We start from the raw sequence: 15788 nt of genomic DNA, 5'->3' as shown, positions 1-15788 counted from the left end.
TTGGAAATTTGGACTTAAAAGCATAACCCGTGAGTAATCGGAACTTGGATTAAAAAAGGCGAAATTTTTTTTAAAGAATTCGGAACGAGCGGGGGAGGTATAAAAAGGAAGTCAGCCCCCCCCCCTGTTGTAGAGGAGCTAAAGTAAAGGACTTAACATCTAAGATTGAGCGCAACCTTATTTTGATAAAGTTATGAAATTTCGCGATGGAAAATTATAAGATTGAGCTGGAGGAGAAAAGTGGAATTTATTCAAAAAGCAACCCCCCCCCCGGAACCTGGGAGCGTCTTAGTGAGAGCGCCAGGAGAAGACAAGGAGAGGCTTTGACAGCTGTCAAAGAGCTGTCAAAGCAGAAGAACAATAATGAGAACTATGTTACGAGGACTTTGCCGGTTATATTTGCTACAATTTGGATACAAAATGTTTAAAACAAGGAATAATAAAGTTACTTTGACTGGTGGACGTGATCTGGAAGGGAACTGAGTTATTATAATCCACCTAGAGGAGCCGAGGGATATTACAAGTTGTTGGCATCGAATTTGATAGAACTTTTTATCTCCTGGGAAACTGCAGAAATGGAACATTATTTTGACTACAGAGGTTTACACACTAAAGTAGACAATAGACTTATCTATTGAAAATGGAAGGGACTTGGCATCATGTTTCGTTCCTGAATAACAGAGCCTCTGCAGCGGAATTTAGAAGCTTTTGGAATTAGAACATTTGTGCAGGAAAACAGGAAAAGAAAGAGGAGAGAGACCAACAAGAACAAGAATAATAAGAATTGGACAAAGTTGGAAGTGGGAACATTTGGGAAATCCAGATTTGAAAGGTTTAAGAAATAAAATTGGAGTTTTACTCCCAAGTATATAAAAATCTGGATGGAAAAAATGGGCCTTTTTGAGATAGACTCCTTCCAAGATTGGACATTTAAAATTAAAGAAGACTGGTAAAGGACTATGGCTTAAATAAATGTGGGAACTCCAGGAAGACATCAGATGTTGATCAATACGGGAAACGCAACCAGGAAAAGGGGGAGGGATTTGGAATCCAAAGGCTGTAAAATCAAAATCATATTTTATTTTATTATATTTTAATCTATTATGTATATTAAAGGGGGGAACGCGCGGAAGGGAATAGGTCGATCTTAGGAGATGGGAAAATATTTTTAAATAGGGCTAATGATAATAAGGTTAAAATTTGGGATAATAAATTGCTGAATTTATTTGTAAGAATTGGAATACAAGAGGGGGAGGGGAGGGGAAGTCCTGGAAAGATGTTATGGAAAATAAGATCTTAAATTTGGATGTTTTGTTTTTTTATATTGTTATAATTGGAAATTCTTAATAAATATTATTTTTTTAAAAAAAATACAATTGGAAGATATGGCCTCAGGGGCAAGCACTGCTATTTTAGAGAAAATCTTTGAAAAATTGGAATCTCTGGACAAGAAAGTAGAATCTTTGGACAAGAAGGCCGATGAGCAAACATATAAAATTGACCAAAACACAGAATGTTTAAATAAATTAACTGGACAAGTAGCACAGAATACACAAGCAATTGGAGAATTGAAGGAGGCTGCAGGGGAAAATCGGAAATTGGCTGAAGATACCAGCCAAAAACTTGAAAATTTAGAACAAGAGGTAAGACCACTCTGCAAACAAGTAGGTGAACACCAGACCTATCTTTCTATGATCGAACTGCGGAACCGGGAGAGTAATTTAAGGATAAGGGCGATACCAGAAGTGGAAGAAGGCAACCTAGCTGAGTTTTTGACTAAAGAATTCTCCAAATTTTGGAACTTAGAGGAAAAGGATTTTAAAATTATTTCAGCTTTCAGGCTTGGAAGACTTATAAAGAAAGAGAAGCCCAGAGACTGTTTGATAATATTGAGGTCAAAGGAGGAAAGGGACAAGATTCTGGGCCTACACTACGGAAAGTCACTGGACATTTCGGACAAAAGAATTGAGATTTACAAGGACATTCCTAAACAACTGTTGGATCTTAGATCTAACTATTTGGAGCTGACAAGATTGCTAAGGAACAACTCAATCATCTTTAGGTGGGAATTTCCCCAAGGATTATCTTTCACCTTTAGAGGGAAGAAGATTAAAATCAGAACATTGGAAGATAGAGATAAATTTCTGAACGCATACGGAGAGGACCTTCACAAAGGAACTGAGCTACTTCCAGGGCCTGAAACACCAGAGGTACCTGCACCCTTGGATCTTGAAGACCCAGTGAATAAGGTACCACCCCCCGAAAAGTAACCAGATTTATTCAGGATGTCTCTGCAACTTTTGAGCTGGAATATTAATGGTTGTAACATCCCGGAAAAAAGGAGGAAAATTTTTCACATATTAAAAAAAGAACAATTGGACATTATTTGCTTACAAGAAACACATGTGACTAGGCTCCATAGAAAGGTGTTAATAAACAAAAGACTTGGCCAAGAATTTATATCTTCGGATAAAGTAAAGAAGCGAGGGGTGGTGATATATGCAAAAGAGAGCCTGTCACCTAAATTTTTATTCAAAGATGAACATGGAAGAATTCTAGCAATTGAGATACAACATCAAGGAGAAAAGATTCTGATACTAGGAATTTATGCACCAAATGACGAGAAATCGGAATTTTATAAGAAGTTGCATGAGATTATGCTGGACTATCTGGACTACAACAACATCATTATGATGGGAGATATGAATGGGGTCGTATCGACTAACATGGATAAGTCACAAAACCAAAATGTTACAAAAGACGGCAGACTACCAAAGACTTTTTTTGAAATGACAGACAATATGGACTGGATTGACATTTGGAGAACCAAGAACCCCCTGGGAAGAGAGGGAACATTCTTCTCTGAAGCCCAGCTGACTTGGACAAGAATCGACCAAATATGGATAACTAGAGGTCTGGCACCCAAGGTTAGAAAAGTGGAAATCTGCCCAAAGACCTGCTCCGACCATAATGCACTGAAGATGGACATGACACTACTGCCAACCGGTTCCTTTAGATGGAAGATGAATGACAACTTGTTTAGAGATCAGGAGATTATTAAGAAGGCCCAAAAAGCTTTGAAGGATTACTTTGAGATAAACATGAGCACTACGGTGGAAAAAAGAACTATCTGGGATGCAAGCAAAGCTGTGATGAGGGGGTTCTTGATACAACAGAACGCTGTAAAGAAAAGGATACAAAATGAAAGGAAAGACAAGACTCTGCAGAAAATCAAAGAACTAGAGAAGAAGTTAAGATTAAATCCGAAGTCACAGCCGATTCTGAGAGAAATTAAATTCTACCAAGCCCAAAAGTCATATTATGGATGGAAAGATGATTGGCTCTTCCTCCCCAAATCTTCTACAGAGGGTTGGGAAAAACCTAGAACAGATTTAGGGGGTGCACAGTGGGAGAGGGGAAAGCCCCATTGCACAAGCACAAATCCTTGTGCTGAATGCTGAACACTGCATTGGATACAAGCCATAGCTTGCAGCATACCAAACAGTGTATAGCCTCTCCATTTACCTGCTTCCCTCACCCCAATTATCTGTTCTATAATGCTATCCTCTGATATGAAGAGGATTGCATTAATGTCGAGGCAAAATTAGGTGAAATTGGTTGGTGAAATCTTGCCTTTTTCCTGGATTTTCCTTTTCTTCATTATGTTTTTTGGTCATGCTCGAGTGTGATGAAATGTTAATAACTGTATTTTTAAATATAATCTTTAATAATGGTATTATTTTGCTATAATATATCCTCTATATTGACAATCCCCCCCCCCGATGACCACTCCAATCATAGAGCATATAGTTACAGATAGCCTTGATCATGCAGACTTGTTCTACTGAGTTCATAATCAACACTATCTACGGGCAGATTTTAATTTCCTTTTACCCATTATGGTGCAGTGAACTATATGATTTATTTTTCCTGCTTCCATTGCCTTCCTATTTTGTATGGTTATTTACCTTATTCAGAAGGGTTGGTTTGTGTACACTTTTTGAATATCTGTTGAGCATACTGGAAGCAGGCTGGAATCTATTTCCGGTAATGCTAGATAAAAACCTCAATGTCCTGTCATGAGGCACTCTATAGCAAAACTACATTAGGCCAAGGGCTAATAACTGCTTCATTGTATCTCACTATATTTGGCATATTTTCCGATACATAACATCATACCATGTATTCAGGTCTGCCATCATCCGTAGTTGCCATCATATATGTAAAATGATAATAAGCAAAACCCAAAGTGATTGGTGAAATACATGTACAAACCCATACTTAGCTTGGTTAATAAGCCTTGTTTCCCCTTAAAAGCTTTCTAATGCGGCTTTAAGAATGAAGGTGCGTAAGCAAATTGCGGGCAGACTGATAACTGCAATTTGGTGTGCAATTACAGATGCATAAGCTTCACTAAGTCTGTTCTTAATACATCAAATATTTTTGGGGGCAGGGGGGAATATGGCTGAAATGAGCTTCTTTTGGAAGTAGCTTGAAAGTTTCGCCGCCTTTGATACCAGATGTGTTTCTTGTTTGAAACACATCTGTATGAGCTTCCACTAGAACAGGGATTGGCAAACTTGGCCCTCCAGATGTTTTGGGACTACAGTTCCCATCATCCCTGACCACTGGTCCTGTTAGCTAGGAATGATGGGAGTTGTAGTCCCAAAACATCTGGAGGGCCGAGTTTGCCTATGCCTGTGCTAGAATGTTTATACATACATACATACATACATACATACATACATACATGTGTGTGTGCGTGTGTGTGTGTGTGTGTGTATGTGTGCATGCAGCATCCTATAAGAGAATCCCTTTTTAGAGGTGAATCTGAAACCATAGCAGATATTTTGTGTACTCTGTTGTGGTATTTTGCCTGAAGAAGTCCACCAGAGTTTGCTGTATTTCATTTTCTTTTTTAAAAAAATAATAATTATCTTTTTTAAAAAAAAAATAATTATGATTTTCAGTTATATACATTTCAGTAGTTTTACAATCATTCTAACATTTCAAAACTCGACTTCCTCTTCTTTCTGTGGTTCCTTAAATTTATTTTTTTACATTTTCTGCATATTCTAAATCAATTTAACTTATTCCTTTATTCATCCACTTTAAACATACTGGTTTTTCTCCATGGGAGCACGGCGGCTATTTTTGGCACCTTGCTCTTGTGAGATTTTGGGCCAAGATCTCACCTGGGTCTGTGATCTTGTGTGGTGCCCCAAAACATATGTTGTTTTTAATTTCCTAATAACTGTAGTACATAGATACTAAAATAGCCATTTGAAATTGTAATGGTTCTAGGGGTTGCTCGTGCGTAAGCAGGTGCCTATCTCCCCGGCTGGGTGCAAACACCTGGCTGGGTTGCCAAAGTGAACCTTTTCTGTCCGGACAGCCACTCACCCGTGGCTGACTCAATCGCTGGCAGAATCCGTGAGTGGGCGTTTCTTAAACTTCTTCCAGCAAAGAAGTTCTTTGACGCCTAGTCTCCGCCTACCGTCTCTGCGCGGAAGCCTTCTGCGTAGGGAGGGCGTGGGCAACGGAGGACCCCTACTCTCCCCGCTGGTCCCAGGCAAGGAGTCATGAGACCGCCTCGCCACTTCCCCCAGCTGCCCCCCTTCTCCACTGGTGCTACGCTGATTCTCTTCCCCAGAAGATGGGCTCCCGATCCCTGGACGCTCTCTGGAATCCCTCTGGCTTTCGCTCTCCCCCTCCAGTACTGATGGCAGTTCCCTGACAGAAATGTAGCATATCCAGTGCTTTTTTGTGATGGCACTCACAAGTATGGAGGACCAACACCTCTTTTTTTTTTTTTTACCAAAAAAAGCACTGAGCATGTCCAATTAATATTTGGCACCAACCAATTAGTCAGCTAAAACTTTATTTAATTAGCCGGTCACACTTATTACATATTGCAACCCTGTTATATTAGTTTCCATAATAGTCCAGATACCTACAACCGGTCCAGGTTAATAGCGTATGGTGCACTTGAGAAGGATTTCTTTTTAAGAAAGTGGCTCCTGCGTGCTTTTCTTTTATGCATTGCAGCATAGATCACATAAGCACTGTTCATGCAAGGTATTTGTGACACCACTCCAAAGATATCAAAGCAATTATATACATGGTTGCTATTTATCAGAATGTTTACTTTACCAAAGACTTTATGGAAGAGGAAATCCTACTTAGCATGCAGAATAGAATAGTCCCATCCTCTGAGAGTAACATGATAAATAGTTCTTTATATTAGGGGTCAAAAACACTTCGCTACTCCATGAACAGAAATAAGCTTTTATTTGACGTATTTATTACATATTTTACCTGTCCTTCCTCCAAGGAGTTCAGAGTGCTGTCCATGGGGTTATCCTAGTTTATGCCCTCAGCAATTTTGTTCAGTAAAGCTAAACCAAGAAATATAAACTTGCCAATTGCTTTCTGCTCTTTGAGCCAATTTCATTCAGGGCAGGGCATGCTGCAGCCTGGCACAGTTTTACCCACCTGATGTATATGGTATCCCTTCTAATTAGAAGGCTATTGAATATTTGCTATGGAACCTTGATGATACGCTTTTATTTAGAAGATGACCTGACTACATTGTATGGAACCATCCCATGGAAATAGCATTTTAAATTATTTAGCTGAATTAAACATGGCTTGTGCACTTCTGATTCACTTACAGATTTTCCTCATATGCAACTTGGTATTCATTCAGTTGTTCCATTTATATTAAAAGGAAAATCCATTTTAAGCAGCAGTAGTTGCCAGCTACCTTTGGAGCAGTGGCATGCCCTTTCAAACAACAGACACCTGTTCAAAATAAATCTTTAAGCCCATAAATCACTAGCAACAAGTTTTGTTTTGTTTTTTGCTGCAGGTAATCCTCATGGCTCAGCAAAGCATTTATTCTTGATCTTTTATTTTCTCATCTGATGGGTCATTGAGCAGAAGTTTCACACAATTACTAGCTTGACAATTTCTTTAGGTAGCTATTTAGAACACGGAAAAGGCCTGTGGGCAGTTTGGGTTGCAGTTCTGAATGTCATTGTTTCTAATCTTTTTCGGACTAAAGCATGAGGTATCCATGCTGAGGTTGTTTTAGTTTCCTTCAGAATTTACATTTGTGTTATTATATCATTTTAATTTGTATCTTTTTAAAATTTCCTTAATATTTCATATTGACTACTTATTTTAAAAAGACTTGAGGAGTGTGCTACTTGAGTTGCAAACATTTGAATTGGCCATGTATCTGAGAATGAGTCTCAGGTCTTAACTTGGTAGGTGCTAAGAGCAATATATAGCACAGGACACTTAAGGAAAATTTCACTCCTGACAGAATATAAAGTTGGGTTACAAACAGTATCCAAGTCTGATAATCTGTTGAAATGAGGTACTGGTTTGTCATCCTCCCCTTTTCAAGAAACGGGTTTTGAGGACACATGATGCAGCCACCTTGCTGGAGCTCAGCAAGCCCCATGTGCCTGTAGAGTTTGCTGCTGTCCTGGTGCCTAAGTATTTACAGGCAACTCCACACCCCTTCTTATCAAAGCTGTCAACCTTCCCTTTTTTTGCAGGAAATTCCCTTATTCCAGCGCCATTTCTCACTGCTATCCCGGATTGTTAGATATCCCGTAGACTGTCCCCGGGATAGGTGAGACTGCTGATCCCTTATTTTCAAATCTGAAAGTTGACAGCTATGCTTCTATATCTTTAAACCAGGCTGGAATCAGACACCCTTCAAATGGCCAGCTGTCCTATGACAGCCCTACAGATAAAGGACTATCCTTTGTACAGTTACAGATAGGTAGCCGTGTTGGTCTGCCATAGTCAAAACAAAACAAATTCCTTCCAGTAGCACCTTAAAGACCAACTAAGTCAGTTCTTGGTATGAGCTTTCGTGTGCATGCACACGAAAAGGTATCTGAAGAAGTGTGCATGCACACGAAAGCTCATACCAAGAACTGACTTAGTTGGTCTTTAAGGTGCTACTGGAAGGAATTTATCCTTTGTACAGTAGGACACATGGCCACCCTGGGCCAGGGATCAATTAGGCCAGAGTGAAAGAACACTAAAGGCATATTTTGCCACCTGTTTATGTCAATCTTTGCTGATGGAGAGATGGAAGTCTTCTTTGCCAGAGTGGAGGTAGTATGCCTCTGAATAAGGGCTGATAGGATTCACAAGTGAGGAGAGTGTTGTTGTGCTCAGGTCCTGCTTGCCAGCTTCCTGTAGGCTTCTGTTTTTATTTATTTATTTCAACCATTTGTATACTGCTTAACCTCATAGTCTCTCAACAGTGTTGGCTTCTATGAGAGCTGGCCTAGGTGACCCTTTGGTCTGGTGCACTAGGGCTGTACTTACAGAAGAACCCAGCTTTGGATTCCACAGGGTCAGTACTTCACAGTTCCTTTATAGGAAGTTTGCAGTTCTTTAAAAAATATTGACTATTCTTGTTGCTCATACCCATTACATAACATTTGCAGTATCTTAAGTGAAACATGTGTTCCTTTATCAGATGTCACATGGAGGCAATAATATGGTGCAATATTGGAAACTATTTTATGCCTTAACCAAAAAGGAGATTTCCCTTTAACACAATTTATCATAATGATAATGTAGAATCTGAAAACCTCTCAGGAAGATATATTTTAAGGAAGTCGGAATAGAACAAGATGTAGCTGTTTTTCAGACCTGCAATCATTTTTATGTGAAGTGTAGTCAAATCAAGTTATCGTTTCAGGAAGATGTATGCTTGATCAGTCTTGTATTATAATGTGCCTTTTATGAACATATACAAAACATCTGTGATGAGAAATAATGGAATAATAACAGAAAAGTGGGGGACATTCTTGAGGTATTATCTCCATAAATTATGAGCACTGGTATTCTAGGGCTTAGATTGTAGAGAAAACAAAAGGAAACATGAGACAAAATAGATTAACTCATGTGTGCCTGTCCAAAGCAGACAAATATACTCTGTGGCAAATTTCAAATTAGCTAGATGATGTGAATTATTAATGTGTATTAAATCATGTTAACTGTTCTTGCATATCAGTTCTCAATGCTTGGGATATATTGGCTTAAAGTGAATTGGTTATAAACTTGATCTGTTTTGCATTGAACATTTTTGGCTCCCACATTTGCATTTTCATAGAATCATAGAATCATAGAGTTGGAAGAGACCACAAGGGCCATCGAGTCCAACCCCCTGCCAAGCAGGAAACACCATCAGAGCACTCCTGACATATGGTCGTCAAGCCTCTGCTTAAAGACCTCCAAAGAAGGAGACTCCACCACACTCCTTGGCAGCAAATTCCACTGTCAAACAGCTCTTACTGTCAGGAAGTTCTTCCTAATGTTTAGGTGGAATCTTCTTTCTTGTAGTTTGGATCCATTGCTCCGTGTCCGCTTCTCTGGAGCAGCAGAAAACAACCTTTCTCCCTCCTCTGTGTGACATCCTTTTATATATTTGAACATGGCTATCATATCACCCCTTAACCTCCTCTTCTCCAGGCTAAACATGCCCAGCTCCCTTAGCCGTTCCTCATAAGGCATCGTTTCCAGGCCTTTGACCATTTTGGTTGCCTTCCTCTGGACACGTTCCAGTTTGTCAGTGTCCTTCTTGAACTGTGGTGCCCAGAACTGGACACAGTACTCCAGGTGAGGTCTGACCAGAGCAGAATACAGTGGCACTATTACTTCCCTTGATCTAGATGCTATACTCCTATTGATGCAGCCCAGAATTGCATTGGCTTTTTTAGCTGCCGCATCACTCTGTTGGCTCATGTCAAGTTTGCGGTCAACCAAGACTCCTAGATCCTTTTCACATGTACTGCTCTCAAGCCAGGTGTCACCCATCTTGTATTTGTGCCTCTCATTTTTTTTGCCCAAGTGCAATACTTTACATTTCTCCCTATTAAAATTCATCTTGTTTGTTTTGGCCCAGTTCTCTAATCTGTCAAGGTCGTTTTGAAGTGTGATCCTGTCCTCTGGGGTGTTAGCCACCCCTCCCAGTTTGGTGTCATCTGCAAATTTGATCAGGATGCCCTTGAGTCCATCATCCAAGTCGTTGATAAAGATGTTGAATAAGACCGGGCCCAAGACAGAACCCTGTGGCACCCCACTAGTCACTCTTCTCCAGGATGAAGAGGAACCATTGATGAGCACCCTTTGGGTTCGGTCAGCCAGCCAGTTACAAATCCACTGAGTGGTAGCATAGTCAAGTCCGCATTTTACCAGCTTCTTTACAAGAATATCATGGGGCACCTTGTCAAATGCCTTGCTGAAATCAAGGTAGGCTACATCCACTGCTTTCCCTTCATCTACCAGGCTTGTAATTCTGTCAAAAAACGAGATCAGGTTAGTCTGACATGACTTATTTTTCAGAAATCCATGCTGACTATTGGTGATCACAGTATTCCTTTCTAGGTGCTCACAGACTGTTTGCTTAATGATCTGCTCCAGAATCTTCCCTGGTATCGATATCAGACTGACTGGGCGGTAATTATTTGGGTCCTCTCTTTTCCCCTTTTTGAAAATAGGGACAACATTTGCCCTCCTCCAGTCTGCCGGGACTTCGCCTGTTCTCCAGGAATTCTCAAAGATGACTGCCAGTGGTTCTGAGATCACATCTGCCAGTTCTTTTAATACTCTTGGATGCAGTTCATCTGGCCCTGGAGACTTGAATACATCTAAACTAGCCAAGTATTCTTGTACTATCTCCTTAGTTATTCTGGGCTGTGTTTCCTCTGCTGAATCATTTGCTCCAAATTCTTCAGGTCGGGCATTGTTTTCTTTATTGGAGAAGACTGAGGCAAAGAAGGCATTGAGGAGTTCAGCCCTTTCTGTGTCCCCTGTTTGCATTTCACCATCTTCTCCTCTGAGTGACCCCACTGTTTCTTTGTTCTTCCTTTTGCTACGAACATACCCATAAAAGCCTTTTTTGTTGCTTTTAACCTCTCTAGCAAGCCTGAGTTCATTCTGTGCTTTAGCTTTTCTGACTTTGTGTTTACACGTGCTGGCTATTTGTTTGAATTCCTCTTTGGTGGTTTCCCCCCTTTTCCATTTTTTGTACACATCCTTTTTTAATCTTAACTCAGTTAAAAGTTCTTTAGATAGCCACCCTGGCTTCTTTAGGCACCTTCCATGTTTCCGTCTCATTGGTATTGCCTGAAGTTGTACTTTTACTATCTCCCTCTTAACAAACTCCCAGCCATCATGAACTCCCTTTCCTTTTAGTATTACTGTCCATGGGATCTCACCCAGCACTTCCCTAAGTTTTATGAAGTCGGCTTTCTTAAAGTCAAGAAATTGAGTCCTACTATGCTTGGCTGCTCGTTTCCGCTGTATAGTAAACTTCAGAAGAGCATGATCACTCGCGCCTAATGATCCTTCCACTTCTACCCCACTAACCAGGTCATCAACATTGGTTAGGACCAGATCTAAAATGGCTGTTCCTCTTGTTGCTTCTCCCACTTTCTGGACAATGAAGTTGTCTGCAAGGCCAGTGAGGAAACTGTTTGACCTTATGCTCTTGGCTGAGTTTGACATCCAACAAATATCCGGGTAATTGAAGTCCCCCATTACTACTATCTCCCTTCCTTTTGCATGCTTGGCCATCTGTTCCAGGAAGGCATCATCTATGTCCTCCATTTGGCTTGGGGATCTATAGTAAACTCCCACAATGAGGTCACTGTTATTCTTCTCTCCCTTAATTTTGACCCAAATGCTCTCACTTTGGCTTTGAGGTTCTAAATCTTGGATCTCTTCACAGGTATACACAACCCTGACATATAACGCCACTCCTCCTCCTTTCTTGTCTGGTCTGTTTCTCTGAAATAGATTGTATCCCTCCATTATTACATTCCAATCGTGGGACTTATCCCACCAGGTTTCAGATGCCTATTATGTCATATTTAGCTTGCTGTACCAAGAGCTCAAGCTCATCTTGTTTATTTCCCATGCTTTGCGCATTAGTGTACAGACATTGAAGTCCATTAATCATTCCCCCGTGTCTCTTATTTAAGGATTTTTTCCTCCCACCACTAGGTCTGCGTGCTGTTTGCTCCATTTGGTCTATGACATTTGGATGATCATCTTCATCAATTGATAGACTCCTGCCTTCAGGAGCACTGTCTCCCTCCCCCACATTAGTCAGTTTAAAGCCCTCCTGATGAGGTTTCTGAGATTTTTGGCAAAAACATTCCTCCCAACCGTTGTGAGGTGCAGCCCATCGCTTGCCAGAAGTCCATCTTCAAGAAACTGCAGTCGGTGATCTAAGAATCCAAACCGTTCCTGTTTACACCATTTGCGAAGCCAGCTGTTCACTTCCACTATTTTTCCCTCTCTCCCTGGGCCACGTCGTTCAACTGGGAGGACAGATGAGATGACAATTTGTGCATTTAATTGCTTCAATTTCCTGCCCAGAGCCTCGTAGTCTCTTTTGATCTTCTGGAGGCTATTGCTTGCAGTGTCGTTGGTTCCCACATGAACCAAGAGGAAGGGGTATTTGTCAGTGGGTTTTATGATTCCTTGCAGTCGTTCAGTTACATCTTGGATCTTAGCCCCGGGGAGACAGCACACTTCCCGAGACATCTTGTCAGGCCCACAGATCACTGCTTCTGTTCTCCTCAGTAGGGAATCCCCTATCACCACTACACGCCTCCTCTTAGGTCTGGTCGGGGTTCTTCCGTGAGCTGTCCGTTCCAAGGTCGCCTGCACATTCCCTGAGGACTGACTTTGCTGCTCGTCTTCATATACCTGATCGACTGTAATGAGGGAGAGATCCTCAAATGGAGTCTGCTCTTCGTCTTCCATGCTAGGGGAGAGGACCTCAAAGTGATTGTGTATTTCTAAACAATCAGAGCGAACCCTGGGCCTCCTACTTCTTTGAGTCACGTTTCTCCATATATCTGGCTCCTGTGTTGGTGAACTAGCCTCCTTCTCAGGGGAGTCCCCTGTCTCCTCCTTGGTGGAGACGGTGTGCTCTGTTGCTTCCAAGAAGAGCTGCAGCTCTCTAATTCTTTGGAGCGTAGCTACACATTCCTCCAGTTGCTGGACTTTGTTTTCTAAGAGGGCAATCAACATGCAATTGCTGCAGGTAAAGCTGCCTGCAACCTTTGGCATCCTACCATTTATTTTATGAAAATTGTGCCATAAATCAGACTTTTTTTTTTAATGTTCAGGATTTTAGGAATACTGATCTAATTTCATAAAGATGTCCAAAACAGTTTTTGTTAGGTGATTGGGTTGTTGTTCTTTAACAGTTTTTTTAAAAAAACAGTTTTTGTTAGGTGATTTGTTAGGTGCACGTTCTTATTTGGGAAAATGTGTTCTTAGAATTTCTTTGAGAGGCAGGACCGTTGCCAAACATTTCATTTTGGTTTTGATGCACATGTAATAAGTGTAGCATGCAGTTATAACAGGCAGCTATTTTCATAAATGATGGCTTTCTCCATCAAATTACATTTTGACTGGAATATTTGGAAAGAATTGGATCTCACATCTTTTGTCAGATCAAGAGCTTGTTTAGCCATACTGAACTACTTCAGATTATCACATCTCAGTTTAGTAAACTAAAATTTTATTGTGCATATAGCTCCTTTACTCCTTCCTTCTCAGTATATCATAATTAAACTAGGACATCTTCAATAAACCATAACAACTTATTATATATGTCTTGGAAAAGTATGGTTACCATGTTCGGAACAAGCCAGGATTTTAAACCAACTTCAGATGAGAGCATGGACTACTGAGACCAACCTATACCAATCTAGGAACCAGCCTAATATGGGTATCAGTGCTCCTAGCCATAGAAGTTCCTTGAAACTCCAGCAAGAAATTGGAAACCAGGAGTAGTCCCATACGATGAACCTGCCGCTTAAGGGGGAATACAACTCAGATAACAGGTTGTACCCCCGGGTACCACCCAACCACAGGACCTCTGTCTTATCAGGATTAAGCCTCAATTTATTAGCCTTGATCCAGCCCATCACTGTTTCCAGACACCAGTCCAACACCTTCACAGCCTCTCCTGGTAGCAATGAAATGGAGAGATAAGAGTTGGAGAGACTACAGTGGAACTTACTTGATTTTGCCCAGGCATACTTGCTGCTGGCTGGCCACCACCCTCTTGATCACCTTGCCAAGGAAAAGAATATTAGATACTGGATCGTAGTTTTCTAAAATCTATGGGAGCAGCATTGCCTCCTCTTTCAAACTCCTTCACAATATAACCACTCCCCACACCCATCCAGTCATTCCTCTCATGCTAGATTTTATCAGGCATGATGGGCAAGGATCAAGAGGGCACATTGGCCTCAATGCCACAAATATCCTTCACAAATCTTACAACAGGTTATTTATTGACTGATCTGTCTGGACCAAGCAGTTTACTATTTTAAGAGCTCTGCTAGGTTAGGGCTGGAGGGGGTTGTTTCTGTGCTGATTTTGTATGAAAACAATGAGCAATCCTGTCAGTGGCCTCTACCCTCTTCCTCTTCCATTGGGAAAGTCGGGCCTTGGCAGCAGCAGCCATGTAATTGGGAAATTCCCTTGGAGCCTTCAGAAATCTAATGGATTTGCTTTTCATTGTTAATATTCAAATGATCTATATTCATGTATTTTTGATAAATAAGAACGTGTAGCAATTCAGAAAAGTGTTCATTATGCACAAATAATTTTACAAGACAATTTGAAGCCCAGAGAGAGCATCTGTATTGATCTGAAAGACTTATTTACAATTATGTATTTACTTCAGTGTGAATTATTCTTGTGAGCTGGCATTTAAACTTACACTCAGGAGAGAAATTGCCTGCAGAAGTTGTTTCACCCAACAGTGAGCAATGCAAAAATTCTATGTTTAATTTTATTTAAATTTCAATGTATAATAGCAGTATTTTTTCAGACTGAGCTCAACACACTGCATAGAAATAGGTTCTCTTGAAATCAGTGTCTTATTTCAACTTCAGAACCACCTTGCCAAAGCGTGTATGTGTATGTCTGTGCACACACAGCCAGGCCTTCCCCCTTAGTTTTCATTTTAGCAGCTCTAGTATAAAACTGCTGCACTTACAAGTACTAAAATGCACTTTGGGAGTTATAGGTGTTTGGGCAAAAATTAATGGGATAACCTGACTCTACGAGAGAGAGATCCAGACACCACATTAGTGAATTTTAGCACTGTAGTCAGAGTGTTTAGATTTGGAGTTGAAGAAGTAGAGTCACCATACCAAAGAATTACTGAAGCATACAATATGCTATAGGAATGTAGAAAAGATTGTATGGAAAAGGATTAGGTTTGTTTGGATTATAGACTTGACATGTGTGACAGTTGCTGTTCTTCAATAGAAAGTAAGATCATTTTGGTTCACAGCAAGTTTCTGGCAGACCACGCATGTAGTTCCTTTATTTCATTCTAGTCCTGACATTATACATTGAAAATACTGTTTTTCACATTGAAAAAGGAAACGGAAACCAAATTATGATGTTAATTAGGAGTGAAAAAAAGTTATTTAGAAATAATCTTGTCTTATTTTCAAATCGCTCTTTTTTCTATTCCAAATAAGCTTCCCATAAATGTCTGTTCAGCTATTAGTTTGCCAAAGTTGACATATAAAGCAGCACAGTTAAACCTAGCATCAACATGTGGCATCCTCAGAAACTACTACAGCTCAAGTGCCTCAGCTGAGCCCACCACTGACGCATTCACTTGACCCTCCAACAGGCACTGTTCCAAGGCATTGCAGGAAATTAAATTGTGGGTTGGCACTGGATCACAGTGCTGCTGCGACTTC

General features: G+C 40.5%; 1 protein-coding gene across 8 annotated transcripts in view; it reads left to right on the top strand.

Annotated features, from left to right (window-relative positions):
• The window catches only part of NCKAP5 (NCK associated protein 5), a 647162-nt gene that overhangs the window by 406766 nt on the left and 224608 nt on the right, over positions 1-15788 (top strand). The gene's annotated exons all lie outside the window — the stretch shown is intronic.

This window comes from Podarcis erhardii (genome assembly GCF_964252035.2).
Source record: "Podarcis erhardii genome assembly, chromosome: 1".
Classification (NCBI taxonomy): domain Eukaryota; kingdom Metazoa; phylum Chordata; class Lepidosauria; order Squamata; family Lacertidae; genus Podarcis; species Podarcis erhardii.
The sequence above is the reverse complement of the archived record's forward strand: the minus strand, read 5'-3'. Positions and strand labels throughout refer to the sequence as shown.